This window comes from Hemitrygon akajei, unplaced genomic scaffold (genome assembly GCF_048418815.1).
Source record: "Hemitrygon akajei unplaced genomic scaffold, sHemAka1.3 Scf000155, whole genome shotgun sequence".
In the NCBI taxonomy this organism is placed as follows: domain Eukaryota; kingdom Metazoa; phylum Chordata; class Chondrichthyes; order Myliobatiformes; family Dasyatidae; genus Hemitrygon; species Hemitrygon akajei.
This window is the reverse complement of record NW_027332041.1, coordinates 120,553-140,174: the sequence shown is the minus strand read 5'-3', so window position 1 is coordinate 140,174 and position 19,622 is coordinate 120,553. Positions and strand designations below refer to the sequence as shown.

Here is a 19,622-nt window from a genome sequence, read left to right as displayed (position 1 = left end):
ACATCCACTGCATTACCCTCGTCTGCTTTCCTAGTAACCTCTTCAAAAAATTCAATAAGATTTATTGTGAGATAAGTAGATGGGAAAGACTAGGGATAGACCGAGGGAGAGTTGTTGTAGAGAGAATGCGTGCTGGTAGTCAATGAGGGTGGGTTAGATAGACGGAGACAGAAATATATAGGTGGGTAGAGAGAGGGGTGTGTAAAGGGAGAGAGAGGGAACGCATGTTTGGGTTTAGAAAGAGAGGGTTTGAGTGGGATAGGGACGGTGGAGAGCGTTAGATAGAGAGAGAAATGGAGATAGAGGGAGAGGGGTGTGGTTACAGTGAATAGCAGATAGACTGGGAGACGTGGAGAGAGGAACTGAGCACAGTATTCTGAGTTGGATCTGACCAGGGTTGTATATAGCTGTGTCATTACCTCTCTGCTCCTAAACTCAATCCCACGGTTTGATGAAGGCCAATGCACCGTGTGCATTCTAAACTAGAAAGTCAAATTGCATAGCAGCTTAGAATGTCGTCTGGACTGGGCCCGGGATTCCTCTGATCCTCTACACTGTCGGTAGGCTTTCCATTAACATTTGCCATCATATATGACCTACAAAAATGAACCACCTCACACTTATGTTTGTTGAACTCTTTCAGCGAAATCGAGGAGAGAGAGATAGAGGAGAGAGAGAGAGAGAGAGAGAGAGAGAGAGAGGGAGAGGGAGGAGGAGAGAGAGAGAGGAGAGAGAGAGGGAGAGAGAGAGAGAGAGAGAGGAGAGAGAGAGAGAGAGAGAGAGAGGAGAGAGAGAGAGAGAGAGAGAGAGAGAGAGAGAGAGAAAGATGCAATAGGGGTAGCTAGAGAGAGGGGTATAGGACAGAGAGTGAAGCTCCTTCCACACCGTCCCATCACACTCTCCCAGGGTCATACACTCAGAGAATCTCCCTCCACACTGTCCCATCACACACTCCCGGGGTCAAACACAGAGTGAATCTGCCTCCACACCGGCCCATTACTCAGTCCCATGGTCAGACACAGTGTGATTGTCACTCCACATCGTCCCATTACACTCTCCCAGGGTCAGACACAGAGTGAATCTCCCTCCACACCGTCCCATCACTCAGTCCCATGGTCAGACACAGTGTGATTGTCACTCCACACCGTCCCATCACACTCTCCCAGGGTCAGACACAGAGTGAATCTCCCTCCACTTTCGCTCTCTATCTGTCTGTCTTTCTGTATCTCTCTACTTCTCTCACTCCCTCTCTCTCTCTCTCTCTCTCTCTCTCTCCTCTCTCTCTCTCCTCTCTCTCTCTCCTCTCTCTCTCCTCTCTCTCTCTCTCTCTCTCTCTCTCTCTCTCTCTCTTTTTAAGATTATGAGTGGGGGATGGGGGATTTTACCTCACCTTTCCTGCTGGTCAACAGTTAGCCGAGGAATTTTTTTGCGGAGATCGAGAGATTCTTCTTGAGGATGTAAGCAGGTTCTTGAGACAGGAAGTCTGGCAGAGGACCAGAAGGGAATTCGCGGTTATCCTGGATTCAACGTTGGAATGCCACTCATGGACATTTAGATGATATTGGCACCGTTTGCTGTTCATCTCCTGATATTGCTCCCCAAGGGTCTTCAAGTCCCGGTCGGGAGTGATCGGAGAGTGACGAATCTCTGTCAAGAAGAAAAGAATAGCTTACGAAATGTTCAGAGGGCTAGGTGATGTTAGAGATCTACAAGCTGATAATGCTAATAGGAATGAGTTTCAGAAGGAAAGTAGGAGAGCCAGAATGGGCCTTGGCGAACAGCGTTAAAGTAAACCACAAAGCATTCTACACTGAATAAGAGAGGAGCAAGAGGATAAGACGTGAAAGAATTGGACCCATCAAGTGTGACAGTGACAATGTATGTCTGGAACCAGAGAAAATAGCAGAGGAACATAATGAAAACTTTCCTTCTGCAATCACTATGGAAAAGGATCTTGGTGATTGTAGTGATGACTTGCAGCAGACTGAAAAGCTTGAACATGTTGATACTAAGAAAGAGGTACTAAGCTTTTGACATAGCTGAGCCTCTGGCGATGTTCTTTGAATCATCAGTGGGGATCATTGAGTTTCTGGAGGATTGGAGGGTAGCGGATGTTGTTCCTTTATTCAAGAAAGGGAGTAGAGTTAGCCCATGAAATTATAGACCAGTGAGTCTTACACGACAGGTTGGTAAGTTGATGGAGAAGATCCTGAGAGGCAGTGTTTAAGAGGTTTCTGAGAGTTATGATATGATTAGGAACAGTCAGAATTGCTTTGTCAAGGACAAGTTTTGCTGCATGATGGAATTTTTTGAGGATGTGACTGAACACGTTGATGAAGGAAGAACAGTAGATGTCGTGTATATGGATTTCAGCAAAGCATTTGATAAGGTACCCCAACTACCACCACAGTCACACACACACACACACACACACACACACACACACACACACACACACACACACTATCTGAAGTGTGTGGTTGTGTATGTATGTAGGGGGAGGGGGTGTGGGGAGGCAGAGCCCGGAATGGGAATATATGGGCGGTGATATAGTGGACAACTAAAGGAAGTGGTGTCCACGCAGAGCTGGGGAGAGATTCAGAACCGAGAGATCAATATCCGGTGGAAAGTGGGAAGTCTGACAAGAGATATCCATATCCCCTTCTTCATCACACACAGAGAGGGAGGGGTGTAGCGGTGTGAGATACAGATATGTTCAGGGGCATAGCGGAGGTACGGGAAGACGGACATGGGGAGGAGTGCAGGGGAGAGAGGAGTGACGCATACGAAGAAGAGTGTGGGGTACGGAGACATGGAGGTTTGTAAGGGAGGGACGAGCGAAGGTGACGGGAGGGGTCCCTCTATTCACATTGTGTATTCCCCAGTCTGGTACTTCCAAAATCCCTCTCGCCTTCAACACGTCCCCCCTGTTCACAGTCTGGGTCGTTCCCTGCTACAACGAATTAAAAGGCGCTTGGGCTCCAAGTTACCAAGAGCACCTTTGCCATTAAACAACTTGTCCACATCCTTGCTGATCCAAGGCAAACTTGGCCTTACTCCAATTTAGTATCTAAACCTGAGGAACGTCCAATCGTTTCCGACATTTACTTGAAACTAATGACTTTCTGATCACTAGATGCAAAGTGTGGCCCTGAACAAAACTCTGACACCCGCCTTATCTCATGCCACAGTAGCAGATCAAGTATTGCTTTCTCTCTCTCTCTCGCTGTCTCTCTTTCTCTCTCTCTTCTCTCTCTCTTCTCCCCCTCTCTTTCTCTCTCTCTCTGTCTCTCTCTCTCCCCCTCTCTCGCTCCCCCCTCCCTCTCTCTAACCCCCTCTCTGTCTTTCTCTCTCTGTCTTTCTCTCTCTCCCCTCTCCCTCCCTCTCCCTCTCTCCTCCCCCTCTCTTTCATTCTCTCCCCCCCCCCCCCTCTCTCTCTATGTCTCTCTGTCTCTCTCTGTCTCTCGTTGGGAAGTCGTCGTACTGATTAAGGTATCTTACCTGAACTGAACATTTTTGACAAACTCTATCCCACTGGCCCTGTTTGCAGTAGGCGACTCAGTCAATAGGTGGAAAGCTGAAATCATCTGCTATCACAATCTTATATTTCCTGCAACTGTCTGCGATCTCTCAACAGATGTGTTCCTTCTAATCCAGCGGACTTTTGGCTGGTCTACAATATAGTCCCACTGTCATGGTTATACATTTCTTGTTCCTCATTTCCTCATTTCCATTGGTGAAGGAAGAGCAGTATATGTAGTGTACTGTACATGGACTTCAGCCAGACATTTGATGCGGTTCCCCATACAAGGCTTATTGAGAAAGTACGGAGGCATGGGATCAAAGGGGACATTCCCTTGTGGATCCAGACCTACTTGCCCACAGAAGGCAATGAACGGTTGTAGACGGGACATATTCTGCACGGAGGGCGGTGACCAGTATGGTTCCTCAGTGATCCGGTCTGGGACCCTTACTATTCGTGATTTTTATAAATGACCTGGGAGAATAAGTGGGGTATGGGTGAGTAAATTTGGTGAAGACACAATGTTTAGTGGTGTTGTGAATAGTGTTGAGGGCTGTCACAGGTTACAGCGGGACATTGATAGGATGTAAAACCAGGCTGAGAACTGGTAGATGGAGTTTAACTCAGGGTAAGTGGTTCATTTTGGTAGGTCAAATATAATGGCAAAATATAACATTATTTGTAAGACTCTTGACAGTGTGGAGGATGAGAGGGATCTTCGGACACGAGTCCATAGGACGCTCAAAGCAGCTGCGCAGTTTCACTCTGGGGTTAAGAGGGCATGCGGTGTATTTGCCTTCATCAAACATGGAAATGAATTTAGGAGTCGAGGGATAATGTTAGAGCTACATAGGGCACTGGTCAGACCCCACCTTGGAGTACTGTACTCAGTTCTGGTCGCCCTCTCAACAGGAAGGATGCGGAGGCCATAGATAGGGTACAGAGGAGATCCACAAGGAAATTGCGATTGGGGAGCATGCCTTATGAAAAGATTTTGAGTTAAATTGGCCTTTTCCTCCTTGGAGCGATGGAGGATGAGAGTTGACCTGTTAGCGGTGTATTAGATGATAAGAGGCTTCGATCTTGTGGACAGTCAGAGGCTTTTACCCAGGGCTGAAATGGTTGCCACAAGAGGACACGTTTAAGTTGCTGTGGAGTAAGAATATAGGAGATGTCAGGGGTAGGTGTTTTACGCAGAGTTTGGTGAGTACGTGGAATGGGCTGCCGGCAAAGGTGGTGGAAGCAGATATATTAGCATATTTTAAGTGATTTCGGATAGATATATGGAGCTTGGAAAAATAGAGGGTTTTGGGTAAGCGTAGTAATTTCTAAGGCAGGGAAATGTCGGGCACAACTTTGTGGGCCGAAGGGCCTGTATTGTGCTGTAAGTTTTCTATGTTTCTATATTTCCACCCATAAAGCTTCACTTAGACAAGTTGTCTTGTCTGTTCTGACTGTGTTTTGTGGTGACATTTGCTCATCACTGCAATGTCACCCCTGCTCCTTTAATTCTTCCGTTTTCTCACGTCTAAAATAGGGAAACCCAAAATATCGTGCTGTCCTGCTTGCTCCTCCTACACCCACTTCTCAATAATGGCTGTAAAAAACATATTCACTGTGTTGATTCATGCCCTGAGCTCAACTGCGCTTCGTAGAAGCTTCCTGCATTGAAATATACGGAGATCAGGGGACCAGTCGCATGATGCACAACCTTTAGATTCCTGGCTTGTTCTGAGGTCTTAACAATATCTGTCTCCATATCGACTCCGCTATCTGCTCTAGATCTATGAATCCCTTCCACGCTGCAAATCGAGTTCAACTACTCTCCCAAAAACTCTCATGCACAGTACTGACAAACCTTCCCTCTAGGATATCAGCTCCAATCCAGTTTATGTGTAAACCGTCTTCTATCTCTTCTGTTGACATCCCACGTTCCTTGGAATAAACACAATGAATTCTGAAACCCTCCCATCTGCACCGTAGCTTGAGCCACGTGCTAAACTATATGGTCTTCCACGGTCTAGGCACACTGGGACGGTTGATGGTCCTGTCCTTTAATTTAATAGCTAAATCCCTGACCTCACTCTGCAGAACCACCTCCCCATACATATCGATTTCATTGGAACATATATGGACCAGGAAGTCCAGCTGATCACTCACCCACTTAAGAATCACAGAATCGTTTTGCAATTGCAGTTAAGCCTCTTTCTGTTGCACTTAAGACAACTACATTATTTCAAGGTGTTAGGAGAGGGGTCACAGAACATTGCCATTGAAATCCTCTCAATTCACGTCTGACCCTGTCGTGCGCTCCACCCTCAAAAATTTTAAATCAATTTCACTACCACTATACGTTCACATTAGTTCAGTTTTGGGTCCCATTCATAGAAACCATCTATTTCTTCCCTCCACACTCGATTCAGTTTTTAGACAATGGGGTTTCAACGGTCTTATACGCATTAAAGATTTGTGCACTGACAATATATTTTATAATTTTGATAACCTGTGCAGTAATTATGGCCTTCCGTATAATCATTTTTTTCAATACTTGCAGATTCACCACTTTGTCAAGGAAAAACTTCATTCTTTTCCTGATCTACCACCTGCTATGTTGTGGGACAAACTCACTCCCCGCTTTAATAATGAAGCTATAAAGCTTTAATAATAAAGCTCTGTACTACACTCTCAGCTGATGTCTTTGGGAGTTCAGGATTAAACGAAACTACGACTGCCTGGGAGGATGACCTTGGTGTGGATCTGGCTGAGGGATATTGGGCAAAAGCACTGAATAGGGTTCATTCCTCGTCATCATGGGCTAGACTCGGGCTCATACAATTTAAAGTTTTACACTGTACATTTAAGTAAAGCCAGGCGTGCTGACATATATCCTGGGACAGACGCTGGCTGTGACAGGTGTTCCTTCTCTCCGCCTGGTTTAGTGCATGCATTTTGGTCTTACCCTCGGCTTGATGGCTACTGGGCACTGGATTTTAAAATTATCAGTGAGGTTTTGGGGTGACACTGAGACCTTGCCCGCTTATAGCTGTATTTGGTGTGGCAGATGATGTTTCGGGTTTAAATGCGAACCAGTCGGATATCATTTCACTTACATCGCTTTTGTCCCGTAGGAGAATCTTGCTGGTCTGGAAATCTGCCACTCCGCCGTCTGCTGCTGCTTGGTTAGAGGACGGAATATTTTTTCCCCCTGAAATTAGAAAAGATTAAGTTCACTCTGAGGGAGTCTGTGAAGAAGTTCTATTCGAAATGTGGAGCTTTCTTGACATATTTTGGGAGTCTTAAGGAATTACCTACTAGTTACTTACTAAGCATTTGATTGTACTTGGGATGTTGCTTCCCTTTTAACACGTATATGGTTACCTCACTGGGTGGTTGATGAATTGTAATATGAGTGTATTCTGGATCATCTGAGATGTTGTAGATGTGTGTGGGACTTCGTCTTGAAGTAGTGTGGGGGCACGGCTGTGAAATGTCCGTACTTGTATTTGTAAAGTGTTGTATTGTAAATACATTAGCTCTCATTGTATGTTCGTGGAGGTAGGGTGAGGGGAGGTTTGTTTAGGGATAAGATACAAAAGCAAACTGGAGGAAAATATAATACATCATGTATTCTATATTGTGCCGTTCTTTCAGTAAAATATATTTTTAAAAAGAATCATAGAGAAGTAATGGTGTGCTGTGAAAAGAGGAAGGAAGGGGCGGAGAGTGAGGCCACAGAAAGGGTGTTCAGTTTGCAGCCGTTGGAGCAGAACGTGTGAGGCGCCATTTTCTGGCTCCCTGTCTTTGTTTGGAGTCTGTTTAAACGCCAGAATCCACTGAACCATGGCCAGGAGTCACGGACAGAGCGAGAATCCCTCCATGCAATCCCATCACACACTCCTGGAAACATACACTGAGTAACGCTCCCTCCGCAACGATCCATCACACACCGCCGGGATCATACACAGAGTGGAACTCCCTCCATATTGTTTCAACTCACACTCCGGGGTCACACACAGTGTGAAGCTCCGTCCACACCGTCCAAACGCATAGTTCCTGGGTCGGATAACCAGCGAAGCTCCCTAAATATTATCCCTTCACTCTCCCGGGGTCGGACATACAAAGACCCTCCCGCCATCGCCGCACACCCTACCGGAGTCAGCAAAATTACGTAACCCTCTCCCTCCTCCGTTTTTCCCACTCACCAATACCCAGCCTTTCGGCATTCCAGTAGTCTTGAATCGTGTGTGTCTCTCGGAGATGGTGTGTCTGTGTGTGAGCGCAGTGTGTGCTGCCGTTAGAGGAAGGAAGGGGAGGAGAGAGGAGGCCAGGGAAAGGGCGGTGAGCTTGCAAACACTGATGCAAGTTGTGTGGAATCACATGACCGGCCTGTGCATGCAGAGTTGTGGAGAGATTCAGATCCTGGTGATCGATATCCATGGTACGGGGGGAGGTGAAACACCAGCTATCATCTCCCCATCATACTCGGCGCAGTTGCCTGTGTCACAGAGTCGGAGGAGAGTGGAGGGACGACGTAGATGGGGAGCGTTTAGCGGGTGGAGTGTATCACGGCGACGGGGCGGGGCGTATGGGTACGTACGGGATGATGGAGACGGAAAAGTGTGCAGGAGAGGGTGTTGTTCACGGAGACGGGGCTGCTTGTAGGCGAGCGTTGGGTGACGGAGACGGGAGTGGTGTAATGCAGTCTGCGTGACGGTGTCTGGGAATCGTGTAGGAGTACTGTGATTGAGTAGGGGAGTGGTTTTGGAGAGGGAGGGTGTTATGCATACGGAGAGGACTGTATTCGAGTTACAGTGCAGGGCCTGACTCTGTGTTGGTATCGTTGAGTGGTGAGATCCTGCTGTGGTGCAGAGCCTGTCAGTGGTGTCAGTGTCCAGATGAGGGGCGTGCTCATGTCAGATGTGGGTTGTGGCAGTGACACCGAAACACTTTCAGTGTCCCATTGAAGAACGTCTCCGTGTCACTATGAGGGTTGTGTGTCTCCTTCATAGCTTATGCAAACGGTACTGTCCCACCTGCAATCAAGTCTCACTAATATCTACCATAACCCCTGACCTGAGCGCATCTGCCCTTCAAACAATACTTCTTGCATTGAAACGTACACAACTCAGAACATGAGTCCCAGCAGGATCAACTTTTTCCTTCTTGACTTTTTCAGAAGTATTAGCAACATCTGTCTCAACAACCACTCAACTATATGTAATGGCGTTCTTATTTACATGTCCCTGCAACTCTAGTTTATACCCCTTTTAATGGCAAACAATACCGCTGGGATATTAGTTCGATACCAGTTCAGGTGTAAACTGAGAGAGTTGTTTATGGGAGAGGAAATGAAGGAGCTGAGCAAGGTGAGGGCGGTGTGGCACGGCCTCCAGGCAGGAGTCTGTGCTGCCCCCCAGTGTTCATTCGGCAGAGTACAATCTGTTTTGTGAATAACTCTGGATTGCAATGGCATTCAAAATGCCCAGCGTGTCTCAAGCTGCATAAGTGTGTGTGTGTGTGTGTGTGTGTGTGTGTGTGTGTGTGTGTGTGTGTGTGTGTGTGTGTGTGTGTGTGTGCATAATGGTAAATGGGTGTTCTTGATATCCTACATATGCTTGTTATCTTTCCATTTTATACATATTGTGTGTGCTTTGTGCCATGTGGGACGTTGGTATGGCAATTAACAGCAGGTCCTGGCTGTATTCATGGGCAGTTCTGTGTGTTGAAATTACAATGAAACTTAAATTGAAATTAATTGAAATGAAATAAAACCGTTCCGTCTGTAGAGTTCGCACCTTCAGTGGAAGAGAATCTAGTGATACACATATCTGAAGTTCTCATTCCAACACTAATGTTAAACTGAAAGTTCTTTTTTATTTTTGGCCACGCCTGCACGTACATAAATTTGCAGAAACGACTCCCTCTTCGTTCCGATATACTGGTGTCTATAACATAGGCAACATAGAAACATAGAAAAATCTACAGCACAATACAGGTCCTTAGACCCAGAAATCTGTGCCGAACATGTCCCTAACTTAGAAGGGCCTAGGGTTTACCCATAGGCCTCTATTTGTCCAAGCTCCATGGAGTCAGCCTGGAGTCTCTCAAAAGTCCCTATCGTATCCTCCTTCACCACCGCCGCCGGCAGCCCATTCCACGCACTCACCCCTCTACGTAAAAAAAAAAACTTACCCTGACAGCTCCTCTGTACATACATCCGAGCACCATAAGTCAATGCGCTTTTGTGCTAGCCATTTCAGCCCTGGTAAAAGAGGTCTGACAGTCCACAGGATAAATGCCTTTCATTATCTTGTACACATCTATCTGTTCACCGCTCATCCTCCGTCGCTCCAAGGAGAAAAGATCGAGTTCATTCAACCTCATATGACATGCTCCCCAATTCCAGCAACAATCTTGTATTCTGGGGACTGCATACCATCGAGGAATCTGGTTCTCGTCCACAGTTCCTCTTTTCCATTCCATTAACAAAGACAACCCTATCGATACAACTCGTCAGATTTCACCCCCTTCCCTGCGGAGCCACAGAACCATAGTCACTGCCAGAGACCTGACCGGTGAGACTTTCCCCTGCTTTGTCATTTGCACCTCTCTCCTCCCATCCAGAAGTATCCAAAGTGGTCTACCTGTTCTTTAGCGGGTTCGCCACAAGGGTCTCTGCACTGGCTCTGGGTGTTTAACCCCTTTCACGTTCCTGTCCGTCACCCAGTTTCCTGTATCCTGCACCTTGAGTGCAAATAAATCTCTATATGTCCTCCCTATCATCTGCTCAGCTTCCCGAATGATTCCGAGTTCATCAAGTTCCAGTTCCAACTCTGTAACGCAGAGTGATAGACGGTGCAGCTGGATGACCTTCTTACAGGTGAAGTTGTCAGAGACTCTGGAGGTCTCCATGCCCTCCCACATCCCGCAAGGAAAGCAGTCAACTCTTCTGTCAGGCATGCTTATTGCTCTTTCTAACTGCAATTATAAACGAAACAATTAATAAAATGAAAAACACATTTGCCAACATTTTTGTGCCTTCTTGCGCCGGGGTCTCTCCTCCTTAAGGCATCAAATCGATAAGCCCCCCATCTTTCACTTCAAATACTGTTTACTCTAACAATGGCTGCTGCGATTGTCCACCTCTTTACTCCGAGGTAAGCCTCCTCTGCTCCGGTTCATCACACGGATACAGATTCAAACAATGAATGAAATTCACCCCGCACCGTCCTATCACCCAGACCCGGGGTCAGGCACAGACTGAAGCTCCCTCCCCCCGGTCCCGTCACACACTCCGGAGTTCAGAAGCTGCTTTCCTCTCACCACCCCCAGCACTCCGTCGTTCTAGTCGTCCTTCATTGTGTGTCTGACTCGGAGACTGTGCGTGTGTTTGTGTTCAGATGGTGAGCAGTGAAGAGCGGAGAAGTGGGAGATGTTGAGAGGGGAGGGAGTAGGGACGTGGTGTTGTGACAGTGGTCAGGTGGGGAAAAGATGTGGAAACACAAGACCTGCCTGTCCACACAGAGCAGTGAACAGGATCGGATCCGAGAGATCGATGTCCGGAGGAGGGGGTTGGGTGTTGTAACACCAGACGTCACCTCACCACCTTCCTCCCCGGAATTCCAGATGAACCGCGGGGTGTAGAGGAGCGAGAGGGTTGATGGAACCGTGGAGTGTTTTGGGGACGGAGCGGGTCAGGGAGATGGGAAGAAGAGATGGGGCAGGAGGAGATGACGGAGACGGCAAGGCGTGCGGGAGACGGTGGGTTGATGGAGTCGCGGTGTGTAAACGAAGATTGCGGTGATGGAAATGAAGGTAGTGGAAATGGACATCAGGTGGAGGGTGTTGTGGTGTGGTGGTTTAACTCCAGACGTCACGTCTCCCTCTTCCCCACAATTCCACATGAACTCAGAAAGGGAGCGGGGTAGAGGAGGGAGCGGGATGACGGAAACGTGGAAGACTGTAGGGGATGCAGCGTTTCAGAGAGACGGGGAGAGGAGTTGGGGAAGGGGGGATAACAAAGACAGCGTGAGCTGTAGGGGACAAAGCAGTAATGGAGACGAGGTGTGTAGAAGGGAAAGTATGACGAAAACGGGGGAGGATGTTGACGTAGAGGATGTTGTGTCTGAGTGTGGCGAGATTGGTCGTCGGGGAACAAGGGATTGACGACGAGGGGAGTCGTAGGGGAGGAAGGGGCTGACGGAGACAGGGTAGGGTGCAGGCCCTGCTGGTGGTGACAGGGACTGGCGGTGTGTAGAAGAGCGAGGGGGTCATGGAGATGGGCAAGGATGATTGGAAGGGACAGAGTGACCTGAACCAAGAGTGGGGAAGAGCGAGGGACTGACAGAGACGGAGGAGGGGATGGGGAGGAGAGGTTGGAACAACTGACGTGTGTAGCGGTGCACAGGAGGGAGGGAGTCACGGAGTCGGGGAGGATTTTAGTGGAGGGGAACGGTTCTGATGTCGGGGAGGGAGGAGATGACGGAGACGAAGTGGGTTGCAGTTGAGTAAGTACACGAGTTGGAAAGTCACGTTGCATTTTAAAAAAACATTAGAGAGGGACACCATGTTCGTCTCTGCTCTCCCCCTTCTCTTCTGTAACCTCTATTTTCTCGGCCGATGTAAGAATCATCCTTCAGGTGGGTGAACCATCGCAAGGCATCGGGTTCCGAATGTGTACCTGGTAGGGCACTGAAAACCTTTGCCACCAACTGGCTGGACTGTTCAAGGACTCGGTGGTGAGGAAGGCTAATAAAACGTTCGCATTCATTTCCCAGGCAAGGATTTAATTTTAAGGTTCTGGTGTGGCCTCATTTGTAGTGTGCTTCCCTGTCACATTCACTTTACGTCTCGGACTGCCAATTTCTCCCTGTTACAGTCCTCCCTGGAAAGTCTGTAATTAAATGGATTGTGCTGAACACTCAGTGCTCAACCGTAGGAGATCCATTTCCAGCACTGTGGGTTGTGATTGACACTTCGGATGCAGTTACCGCTGTCGTTTATTTGGAGTCTGAGTCTGAGTTAATTCCAGACCTGACTCTGCACTTGGGTTGACACCATCCATAACTCCCTGGCCACAGAAGTTATTGTGACGTCAGGAGTTTGTGACGATTTGGTCTCTCATTGAACACGAGTAAATGTCTATGGATGTCCGCTGGGGGGCGCTCTGTCCGGTCGCATCACCGCTGGTGTGGAGTCGACGACGCCGAGGGTGGTCAGAGGCTGCAGAAGGATGTAGACTCAGCCAGTCCCGTCAAGGGAAACACCGCATCCTCTGTCTCGTAGTTGAAACGGTGTTTATCACGATTGCAAGACGAACTCTTCCTGGACGATTTGCATTCGGTGCATTCGAACTTTCCAGAGTTTATCTTGTACACGACATGAGAAGCCACTTTCCTATCAAAAAGAGTTAGACAATCTCAACAGCAGCAAAATAGATCCAGGAGGCAACCCAGAGAGTTTTCTGGAAATATTCCCACTACTCCACTCTCTCCACGGCCCGGGTCAGTCTCCAAACTAATCTCACTACACCGTGGTCTCCACGCAGCCCCACGTCAGTCTCCAAACTATTCCCACTGCACCGATCACTCTCCACGACCCCTCGTCATTATCCAGACGAATCTCACTGCATCTTTACGGGATTCAGCGGGGCACCGGGACGGGTTGTTGCGGTGGGAAGACAGGCGTTAACGGAGACGGTGATTTGTGGAGAGAGGGAGTGTGTCACGAAGACGGGACAGCTTGTAAGGGAGGGACGGTGCCGGGGTCGGGAGTGGTGTAAAGGTGAGAGTTTGTGACGGAGAGAGGGAGTATTGCAGGAGAGCGAAGATAGATAAAGTTGGGGAGTGCTCTTGGAGAGGGAGAGGATTAAGCATACGGGGCGGACTGTGTCCTTGCTAAAGTGAAGAGCGTGACGGTGTGTCGGTATCGTTGGACGGTGTGTTCGTGTTATGCTGCAAGGCGTGTCGGTGTGCCGGCGTCACGATGAGGGGCGCGTTCATGTCCCGCTGAGGGCTGTGTCGGTGTCACGGTGAGGGGCGCGTTCATGTCCCGTTGAGGGCTGTGACGGTGTCACGGTGAGGGGCGCGTTCATGTCCCATTGAGAGCTGTGACGGTGTCACGATGAGGGGCGCGTTCATGTCCCGTTGAGGGCTGTGTCGGTGTCACGGTGAGGGGCGCGTTCATGTCCCGTTGAGGGCTGTGTCGGTGTCACGGTGAGGGGCGCGTTCATGTCCCATTGAGAGCTGTGTCGGTGTCACGGTGAGGGGCGCGTTCATGTCCCGTTGAGGTCTGTGTCGGTGTCACGGTGAGGGGGTGTATGTGTAGTAGTGAGGGCTGTGTCGGTATCACGGTGAGGGGGGTGTCTGTGTAGTAGTGAGGGCTGTGTCGGGGTCACGGTGAGGGGTGTGTCTTTGTAGTGGTGAGAGCTGTGTCGGTGTCACGGTGAGGGGTGTGTCTGTGTAGTAGTGAGGGCTGTGTCGGGGTCACGGTGAGGGGTGTGTCTGTGTAGTAGTGAGGGCTGTGTCGAGGTCACGGTGAGGGGTGTGTCTGTGTAGTAGTGAGGGCTGTGTCGGGGTCACGGTGAGGGGTGTGTCTGTGTAGTAGTGAGGGCTGTGTCGGGGTCACGGTGAGGGGTGTGTCTGTGTAGTAGTGAGGGCTGTGTCGGTGTCACGGTGAGGGGGGTGTCTGTGTAGTAGTGAGGGCTGTGTCGGGGTCACGGTGAGGGGTGTGTCTGTGTAGTAGTGAGGGCTGTGTCGGGGTCACGGTGAGGGGTGTGTCTGTGTAGTAGTGAGGGCTGTGTCGGGGTCACGGTGAGGGGGGTGTCTGTGTAGTAGTGAGGGCTGTGTCGGTGTCACGATGAGGGGGGTGTCTGTGTAGTAGTGAGGGCTGTGTCGGTGTCACGGTGAGGGGGGTGTCTGTGTAGTAGTGAGGGCTGTGTCGGTGTCACGGTGAGGGGGGTGTCTGTGTAGTAGTGAGGGCTGTGTCTGTGTCACGGTGAGGGGTGTGTCTGTGTAGTAGTGAGGGCTGTGTCGGTGTCACGGTGAGGGGGGGTGTCCGTGTAGTAGTGAGGGCTGTGTCGGCGTCACGGTGAGGGGTGTGTCTGTGTAGTAGTGAGGGCTGTGTCGGGGTCACGGTGAGGGGTGTGTCTGTGTAGTAGTGAGGGCTGTGTCGGTGTCACGGTGAGGGGTCTGTCTGTGTAGTAGTGAGGGCTGTGTCGGTGTCACGATGAGGGGGGTGTCTGTGTAGTAGTGAGGGCTGTGTCGGTGTCACGGTGAGGGGTGTGTCTGTGTAGTAGTGAGGGCTGTGTCGGTGTCACGGTGAGGGGGGTGTCTGTGTAGTAGTGAGGGCTGTGTCGGTGTCACGGTGAGGGAGGTGTCTGTGTAGTAGTGAGGGCTGTGTCGGGGTCACGGTGAGGGGTGTGTCTGTGTAGTAGTGAGGGCTGTGTCGGTGTCACGGTGAGGGGTGTGTCTGTGCAGTAGTGAGGGCTGTGTCGGTGTCACGGTGAGGTGGGTGTCTGTGTAGTAGTGAGGGCAGTGTCGGTGTCACGCTGCGGGTTGTGTCTGTGTAGTAGTGAGGGCTGTGTCGGTGTCACGGTGAGGGGTGTGGGTGTCTGTGTAGTAGTGAGGGCTGTGTCGGTGTCACGGTGAGGGGTGTGTCTGTGTAGTAGTGAGGGCTGTGTCGGTGTCACGGTGAGGGGGTGGGTGTCTGTGTAGTAGTGAGGGCTGTGTCGGTGTCACGGTGAGGGGTGTGTCTGTGTAGTAGTGAGGGCTGTGTCGGTGTCACGGTGAGGGATGTGTCTGTGTAGTAGTGAGGGCTGTGTCGGTGTCACGGTGAGGGGTGTGTCTGTGTAGTAGTGATGGCTGTGTCGGTGTCACGGTGAGGGGGGTGTCTGTGTAGTAGTGAGGGCTGTGTCGGGGTCACGGTGAGGGGTGTGTCTGTGTAGTAGTGAGGGCTGTGTCGGTGTCACGGTGAGGGGTGTGTCTGTGTAGTAGTGAGGGCTGTGTCGGTGTCACGGTGAGGGAGTGTGTCTGTGTAGTAGTGAGGGCTGTGTCGGTGTCACGGTGAGTGGGTGTCTGTGTAGTAGTGAGGGCTGTGTCGGTGTCACGGTGAGGGGTGTGTCTGTGTAGTAGTGAGGGCTGTGTCGGTGTCACGGTGAGGGGGGTGTCTGTGTAGTAGTGAGGGCTGTGTCGGTGTCACGGTGAGGGGGTGTCTGTGTAGTAGTGAGGGCTGTGTCGGTGTCTCGGTGAGGGGTGTGTCCGTGTAGTAGTGAGGGCTGTGTCGGTGTCACGGTGAGGGGTGTGTCGGTGTCACGGTGAGGGGGGTGTCTGTGTAGTAGTGAGGGCTGTGTCGGTGTCACGGTGAGGGGGTGTCTGTGTAGTAGTGAGGGCTGTGTCGGTGTCACGGTGAGGGGGTGTCTGTGTAGTAGTGAGGGCTGTGTCGGTGTCACGGTGAGGGGTGTGTCGGTGTCACGGTGAGGGAGGTGTCTGTGTAGTAGTGAGGGCTGTGTCAGTGTCACGGTGAGGGGGTCTCTGTGTAGTAGTGAGGGCTGTGTCGGTGTCTCGGTGAGGGGTGTGTCTGTGTAGTAGTGAGGGTTGTGTCGGTGTCACGGTGAGGGGTGTGTCTGTGTAGTAGTGAGGGCTGTGCCGGTGTCACGGTGAGGGGGGTGTCTGTGTAGTAGTGAGGGTTGTGTCGGTGTCACGGTGAGGGGTGTGTCTGTGTAGTAGTGAGTGCTGTGTCGGTGTCACGGTGAGGGGTGTGTCTGTGTAGTAGTGAGGGCTGTGTCGGTGTCACGGTGAGGGGTGTGTCTGTGTAGTAGTGAGGGCTGTGTCGGTGTCACGGTGAGGGGGGGTGTCTGTGTAGTAGTGAGGGCTGTGTCGGTGTCACGGTGAGCGGGGTATCTGTGTAGTAGTGAGGGCTGTGTCGGTGTCACGGTGAGGGGTGTGTCTGTGTAGTAGTGAGTGCTGTGTCGGTGTCACGGTGAGGGGTGTGTCTGTGTAGTAGTGAGGGCTGAGTCGGTGTCACGGTGAGGGGTGTGTCTGTGTAGTAGTGAGGGCTGTGTCGGTGTCACGGTGAGGGGGGGTGTCTGTGTAGTAGTGAGGGCTGTGTCGGTGTCACGGTGAGCGGGGTGTCTGTGTAGTAGTGAGGTCTGTGTCGGTGTCACGGTGAGGGGTGTGTCTGTGTAGTAGTGAGGGCTGTGTCGGTGTCACGGTGAGGGGTGTGTCTGTGTAGTAGTGAGGGCTGTGTCGGTGTCACGGTGAGGGGTGTGTCTGTGTAGTAGTGAGGGCTGTGTCGGTGTCACGGTGAGGGGGTGGGTGTCTGTGTAGTAGTGAGGGCTGTGTCGGTGTCACGGTGAGGGGTGTGTCTGTGTCGTAGTGAGGGCTGTGTCGGTGTCACGGTGAGGGGGGTGTCTGTGTAGTAGTGATGGCTGTGTCGGTGTCACGGTGAGGGGGTGTCTGTGTAGTAGTGAGGGCTGTGTCGGTGTCACGGTGAGGGGGTGGGTGTCTGTGTAGTAGTGAGGGCTGTGTCGGTGTCACGGTGAGGGGTGTGTCTGTGTAGTAGTGAGGGCTGTGTCGGTGTCACGGTGAGGGGGGTGTCTGTGTAGTAGTGATGGCTGTGTCGGTGTCACGGTGAGGGGGTGTCTGTGTAGTAGTGAGGGCTGTGTCGGTGTCACGGTGAGGGGTGTGTCTGTGTAGTAGTGAGGGCTGTGTCGGTGTCACGGTGAGGGGGGGTGTCTGTGTAGTAGTGAGGGCTGTGTCGGTGTCGCGGTGAGGGGTGTGTCTGTGTAGTAGTGAGGGGTGTGTCGGTGTCACGGTGAGGGGGTGTCTGTGTAGTAGTGAGGGCTGTGTCGGGGTCACGGTGAGGGGTGTGTCTGTGTAGTAGTGAGGGCTGTGTCGGTGTCACGGTGAGGGGTGTGTCTGTGTAGTAGTGAGGGCTGTGTCGGTGTCACGGTGAGGGGTGTGTCCGTGTAGTAGTGAGGGCTGTGTCGGTGTCACGGTGAGGGGTGTGTCTGTGTAGTAGTGAGGGTTGTGTCGGTGTCACGGTGAGGGGTGTGTCTGTGTAGTAGTGAGGGCTGTGCCGGTGTCACGGTGAGGGGGGTGTCTGTGTAGTAGTGAGGGTTGTGTCGGTGTCACGGTGAGGGGTGTGTCTGTGTAGTAGTGAGTGCTGTGTCGGTGTCACGGTGAGGGGTGTGTCTGTGTAGTAGTGAGGGCTGTGTCGGTGTCACGGTGAGGGGTGTGTCTGTGTAGTAGTGAGGGCTGTGTCGGTGTCACGGTGAGGGGGGGTGTCTGTGTAGTAGTGAGGGCTGTGTCGGTGTCACGGTGAGCGGGGTGTCTGTGTAGTAGTGAGGGCTGTGTCGGTGTCACGGTGAGGGGTGTGTCTGTGTAGTAGTGAGTGCTGTGTCGGTGTCACGGTGAGGGGTGTGTCTGTGTAGTAGTGAGGGCTGAGTCGGTGTCACGGTGAGGGGTGTGTCTGTGTAGTAGTGAGGGCTGTGTCGGTGTCACGGTGAGGGGGGGTGTCTGTGTAGTAGTGAGGGCTGTGTCGGTGTCACGGTGAGCGGGGTGTCTGTGTAGTAGTGAGGGCTGTGTCGGTGTCACGGTGAGGGGTGTGTCTGTGTAGTAGTGAGGGCTGTGTCGGTGTCACGGTGAGGGGTGTGTCTGTGTAGTAGTGAGGGCTGTGTCGGTGTCACGGTGAGGGGTGTGTCTGTGTAGTAGTGAGGGCTGTGTCGGTGTCACGGTGAGGGGGTGGGTGTCTGTGTAGTAGTGAGGGCTGTGTCGGTGTCACGGTGAGGGGTGTGTCTGTGTCGTAGTGAGGGCTGTGTCGGTGTCACGGTGAGGGGGGTGTCTGTGTAGTAGTGATGGCTGTGTCGGTGTCACGGTGAGGGGGTGTCTGTGTAGTAGTGAGGGCTGTGTCGGTGTCACGGTGAGGGGGTGGGTGTCTGTGTAGTAGTGAGGGCTGTGTCGGTGTCACGGTGAGGGGTGTGTCTGTGTAGTAGTGAGGGCTGTGTCGGTGTCACGGTGAGCGGGGTGTCTGTGTAGTAGTGATGGCTGTGTCGGTGTCACGGTGAGGGGGTGTTTGTGTAGTAGTGAGGGCTGTGTCGGTGTCACGGTGAGGGGTGTGTCTGTGTAGTAGTGAGGGCTGTGTCGGTGTCACGGTGAGGGGGGGTGTCTGTGTAGTAGTGAGGGCTGTGTCGGTGTCGCGGTGAGGGGTGTGTCTGTGTAGTAGTGAGGGGTGTGTCGGTGTCACGGTGAGGGGGTGTCTGTGTAGTAGTGAGGGCTGTGTCGGTGTCACGGTGAGGGGTGTGTCTGTGTAGTAGTGAGGGCTGTGTCGGTGTCACGGTGAGGGGTGTGTCTGTGTAGTAGTGAGGGCTGTGTCGGTGTCACGGTGAGGGGTGTATCTGTGTAGTAGTGAGGGCTGTGTCGGTGTCACGGTGAGGGGTGTGACTGTGTAGTAGTGAGGGCTGTGTCGGTGTCACGGTGAGCGGGGTGTCTGTGCAGTAGTGAGGGGTGTGTCGGTGTCACGGTGAGGGGGGTGTCTGTGTAGTAGTGAGGGCTGTGTCGGTGTCACGGTGAGGGGTGTGTCTGTGTAGTAGTGAGGGCTGTGTCGGTGTCACGGTGAGCGGGGTGTCTGTGCAGTAGTGAGGGGTGTGTCGTTGTCACGGTGAGTGGGGTGTCTGTGTAGTAGTGAGGGCTGTGTCGGTGTCACGGTGAGTGGGGTGTCTGTGTAGTAGTGAGGGCTGTGTCGGTGTCACGGTGAGGGGTGTGTCTGTGTAGTAGTGAGGGCTGTGTCGGTGTCACGGTGAGGGGTGTATCTGTGTAGTAGTGAGGGCTGTGTCGGTGTCACGGTGAGGGGTGTGACTGTGTAGTAGTGAGGGCTGTGTCGGTGTCACGGTGAGCGGGGTGTCTGTGCAGTAGTGAGGGGTGTGTCGGTGTCACGGTGAGGGGGGTGTCTGTGTAGTAGTGAGGGCTGTGTCGGTGTCACGGTGAGGGGGTGGGTGTCTGTGTAGTAGTGAGGACTGTGTCGGTGTCACGGTGAGGGGGTGTCTGTGTAGTAGTGAGGGCTGTGTCGGTGTCACGGTGAGGGGTGTGTCTGTGTAGTAGTG

At 51.8% G+C, this 19,622-nt stretch overlaps 1 long non-coding RNA gene across 1 annotated transcript; it reads right to left on the bottom strand.

Moving 5' to 3' along the window:
- Positions 1-1,380: 1,380 nt before the first annotated feature.
- On the bottom strand, positions 1,381-8,013 carry LOC140724053 (uncharacterized). The gene is made up of 3 exons (XR_012098029.1): positions 7,726-8,013; positions 6,634-6,728; positions 1,381-1,647 (listed from the first exon to the last, which is right to left on the bottom strand). It is a non-coding gene; the product is annotated as an uncharacterized lncRNA (long non-coding RNA).
- Positions 8,014-19,622: the final 11,609 nt, after the last annotated feature.